The 4,920-nt window shown below is 46.0% G+C and overlaps 1 long non-coding RNA gene across 1 annotated transcript; it reads right to left on the bottom strand.

Annotated features, from left to right (window-relative positions):
• Positions 1 to 338: 338 nt before the first annotated feature.
• On the bottom strand, positions 339 to 4,539 carry LOC125702173 (uncharacterized). The gene is made up of 3 exons (XR_007380474.1): positions 4,524 to 4,539; positions 4,154 to 4,339; positions 339 to 1,992 (listed from the first exon to the last, which is right to left on the bottom strand). It is a non-coding gene; the product is annotated as an uncharacterized LOC125702173 (long non-coding RNA).
• Between the last annotated feature and the right edge of the window lie 381 nt (positions 4,540 to 4,920).

Below are 4,920 nucleotides of genomic sequence, written 5' to 3'. Positions count from 1 at the left end.
ATTCTCTGTATTGCAGAAAGAACTCATCTTTATCCCTACAGCACTGGGGATCAGCGCCAGGGAGGCACCACCTCTATGAGAAGGCTGTGACACAGCTTTGCATAGGAATTCTCAGTGTGGGGAAAAATTATGCTGGGAAAAGGAATAAGAAAGTACTTTTATCAGATGTTTTTTATTAAAAAAACCCACCAAAACACAACATTTTCCCCACTGAGAAACAACTTTGCGGTTAATTTTAGGCTTATCTCATGAAATATTCAATGAACAAAGAAATGTGTTGGAAATACTTTGATTTTATTGAAATAAAATATTTAATTTGACCCAAAATGCTTTTTCAGTTTTATTGGATCTCCGAGACTGGTTTCATTTGAGAAATCAAACATTGCAGAGCTTTTCATGCAAACAGCAGATCTAAATCCAGACCGGCTTCGATACCAACTTATTCACCAAAGTGACTTTCAATGGCTTTTGTTGTCATAATTTTTCTCCTGCAAAGTGATAGCATTCATTAAAGGACAGGCAAACCAGGCTCACCCCAAGGAGGAAGCTGAATTACTTTGATGGGTCCTTTGAAAGAGCTGAGTGATGAGCACACTGGCAGCAATGCAGAGGTTTGGGCTGGGAGGAGAGGAGCCCAGAAGAAATGCAGAAATATGCGTATGAAGAAAAACAGAAACTTTCTGCTTTGATGAAAAAATCCGAGCATTTTGAAGTCTATGCACAAAGACTACAGCAAAATTTACTGCCAGTGACATGAGAAGGGGCAGCTAAGGAAAAATAAACTTCCAGCTGGAAAGACATGTTCGGCATCACAGAAAAGTCACATTTTTCTCAATAGAAAGAGGATGGGAAAAACCAGTTGAAAGGCTTCAAAACGTTTAATTCCAAACAGATTCTTGAGATACAGAGCTTTCAATCAGGAAGCTGAAAAGCAAAAATATCCCATTTTTTCCTGGCTAGGACTAGGGCCATATTCACCATGGCTAGGAGCCATCACTGCAAAGGCCATAGGGAAACACGAAGAGCTGTTCTCATCCTACAGGACAGATGGGGACAGTGGCTTCACAGCACTGCTGGGCTCTACCTGACATGGCCATGGGGTTTTTACATTAAAACACGCCACGCCACTTCAGTTAATTCCCAGCAAAATCCTGTTTTGAATCACTTCAGTATCACTTGACAAAGAAACCGCTGGAGAAAGCTCTGAAGTCACCACGTATCGTCTTCCAGCACAGAGTTCTCCCATATACACACAGCTTGGAGGGAATCCATGTCCTCAGGCTTAAGCTAACTGCAAACCGAAACACAAAACCCCAGGCTCAGCCACCAAAGCCAGCTTGGACCAAACCAAAGGCTTCAGCTGGCGCAGCCCCTTCCCTCTGTGACTCGCTGGAATTTCAAATTATGATTTAACATCCACATCTGGGCCAAGAACAGTACCAATATTATTATTATTGCTGTAGCTCAATCTTGAATGTTTTCCAGGGTGGCAAAGATTTCTCTCACTCAGTTTTATCGCTTAGTTCCTGCATTTTTCAGCTCTAATAAATAAGGTGACCAAGTCAAGGGCATATATCCGGATTTCTGAAGCTTCCATGTCATCGAAACCTATGAAATAATGACACGTATACTGGGGATAGCATGAGAACTGTTCCCCTTGGCTCTCCATTTCTTCATTCTTGGGCCTTTGATCCAACTTTTGAATTGGGTCCTGGATCCCAGAGCGAGAAGATCACAGGAGAATCTCAGCTCTCGTTCACTTAGAACTGAATTTCTAACCTTTGTGCTGCAGAGGACTTCAGGAAGAAAAAAATCAGTTGGGATGGTTTAGAAGAGATCCGTTGGTGAAGTCCATAACTTGGAAGAGCCCCAGGGACATGAAGGCTGTGACCTCCTGCACTGGGCTCCAACAGTGCTCTGTGCCAAGGCTTTTTCAGAAAGAAAAGCTGCCAGGAAAACCAGAATCCGTGACACAGAAAGGGACGGATCGCCCTCCAACACACAAAAAGAAATCAAAGTGAGTGCTTTGCATACAAGCCTTGCATTTGCAATTCTGATGCTCTAATAGGAAATGGCTCCCAGCTGGGGGAGGGGTAGACAGGAAATATTACAACTATGTTATTTTGTTACACTAATTACCAATAATGGCACATACTAGGGTACCAACCACAGTCAATTCATTTTGAAAGCTATATAATAATGTTTAGGATAAAGGAATTAATTTTTATAGCCACTGAAGCAGATTTACTTGTACTGTAATGCAGATTTATTACAAATTAAATTTCCTAACTCAAAGTTAGAGAGGCTCAGCAGGACCTGAGGGGACGTGCACCCTGTTGTATGAAGGAGCTTCTGCTGCTTCAGGGCTCGTGTCTGTGGGCCATTTGTTAGCACAAGGGTTTGGATGTACCCTACAGCATGAACACGAGCAGGCAAGAGAGCATGACCACACCGGGTGACTGCCATTCAGACAACTGCTTGTGAAAGTTGTTATTATTTTTTTTTTTTAATACATATTGTATTAGCTTGAAAAGGTAAAATTTCAGTGCTACAGGCTTTCTGTGTAAAAGAAATTCCATAAAAAATTCATAAAGTGGAAACTTTGAAGTAAAGCCAAGAAGATGCAGTCATTATTTTACAGAAATATTTCTGGTGTCAATCATTGACTATGGCACATTTCAGATCACTCAGGATTGGGATGTAAGTGGAACCAAAAGCAGAACTGGGCATGGATGAGGGAGCTGGGCAGGGCAGGGAAGGGCCCTCATGCAGTCCCAATAGGAACATCACCATTCCTGATTGCCAATTCCATTTCCAGCTATGGAGGTGATGGGTTGATGGTTGGACTAGATGATCTTAGTGGTCTTTTCCAACCAAAATGATTCTGTGATTCTAACACCAATATCCAATATGCTGAAATGTGGTTTTGTTATAATCAATACTTGTGATGGGTGACCACCAGGGTGCCTTTCAGGGTGCAGGACATGGGCTGGGCATGCTGCTCATCTACAGCTTGGGAAAGGGATCCCAGCTTGCCAGCTCAACACTTGGCATTATGATGCCCTTAAAGAAATAAAAGCTTGTTCAGCCCAAGCTTTGCAATAGCTTCAGTGCCAAGTGGCAATGCAGCATCTGAGAAGGGCGAGAGGGGTTCACAGCAGTGCTTACACATCAGCCCTGAACCAGCAGATGAATGGAGGCACCAAACAAAACCTGCCCAAGTTCCTCGGGAGGCACAGACAGAGCTGGAGCTGCTCCAAACCTGTCTCAGAGACATCCCTATGCACAATGCTGCAGAGATCTGGAATGGTCCTGCTCACATGTTGGCTCTTAATGGCAGCCACAGAGATCCCATCACATTAAGCCTCATCCTGGGAGAGGGATGTGGAGGGAGGAGAGTCATTAGCTCAGCCCAGGTGCCATGTGAGGAGGAGGAGGAGTGGTTTCCTGTGATAATACTGCACAGGCTGAGCTCCGACCAATACTTTCCTGTGCTCCAGGATAAATGAGACTTCCCTAATTCTTTCCCCACTGCAAATAAACAGATGGGGAGCCTACACCATGCGGCTTGTAGTGCCCTATTCATCACAGCATCCGACTGTAGGTAGCAGTGATTACAGCTAATTATTGGCAATTACTGCCACTGAGCTGGTAGGTGTGTTTTCCCAATAACTTTCAGCAGCTCCCAAAGCTCTTTGAGGGCTTCTCCATGCGAGAAGGACAGCAGCGACTCCTCCTCTGCACAGCAGCCAGATTCTCCTCCCAGATCTCTCCCCACTGAGCATCATGGTGTGACCGGAGATAAAACAGGAAAAATACTCAGTCCCATGAGACCACGGCATCAGCGACACACCCACAGGTTGGTGGGACCCCTCCTGCCTGGAACGACTCTTTATGCCTTTTGCTCCTTCGATCAAGCCTGGATCCCCCCGCCCCTTCTCCAGCATATCATGCAATTCATACAAAAACACAACAGAGGAGCGCATGTACAGCCGGCGCTTTCCCCACATATAAAGTAACACGGCAGCGGGTGAGGGATGGATCCTTTGAGAAATTCGTATGCCAGCCTTCCCACTATAGTAATTTCATTCTGTCTTTGTAATTGTCTGATATTACATTGTTCCCTGCCGGAAGATTAATTAGCTAGTCTTACCCTCCAACACACCATCCCTCTGCAACCCTCAAGGAAGCTGGAGTGGTGCCAAGCCGTGTGGATTTGCTATTCGGGATAGCAGCTGCTACCGCCGCCACGAAAGCCTCCTTTTGTCCCTGAGTAGCAGTTGCTGTGCCAACTGACCCCCGCGTCCCTGGCCCTCCCAAAGCTGCCACTGCCGAAGATCTGGCCAAGGTTCAGCAACACGGGGTAAGGGTTGGAAGAGAAGGGTGGGGGGAGAAAAGAAAAGAAAAATCACACAATCAGAGAAAATGCAAAAAAAACAACAAAAAAAGAAAACAACACATAAAACACACACAACTCTGACCGCCCCCCACACCCCAGCCCTCCACATGGCACAATTACTCACGCTTGTTAAGCATGGCTGCATTGCGTATGCGAGTCACGCGGGCTGGGCGCATGTTGGTGATGCTGCAGTGCTGGCTGGCAGTGGGAAGGGCACGGCGGCACCGCGGGGACACCAAGCCATGGGGGTCCCCAACAGAGAGTCTGCAGCTTTTGTTCCTGTCCTTTCTCCCTCCCTTCCACCCTCCCCAGGCATGGGTTTGAGTGGATCTGCCTTAGCTCAATGGTGGTGCGCAGTGGATGAGGTTTGGATGTGTCCCCATCCAACAGTGGGGGGAAACTCCCTAAAAAATAGGGAGATGTCTCCGTAGCCCAGTGCACATCACAGAGCCATGCTGCCATTGCATGCAGTCCTCCTTAAGTCATGTTGGTTCAGTATGCTGTAGAACATATTCAGACAC

The sequence above is a fragment of the Lagopus muta genome, chromosome 18 (genome assembly GCF_023343835.1).
Source record: "Lagopus muta isolate bLagMut1 chromosome 18, bLagMut1 primary, whole genome shotgun sequence".
NCBI classification, from domain to species: domain Eukaryota; kingdom Metazoa; phylum Chordata; class Aves; order Galliformes; family Phasianidae; genus Lagopus; species Lagopus muta.
Note: the sequence above shows the minus strand (reverse complement) of the source record. Positions and strands in the feature narration are given on the sequence as shown.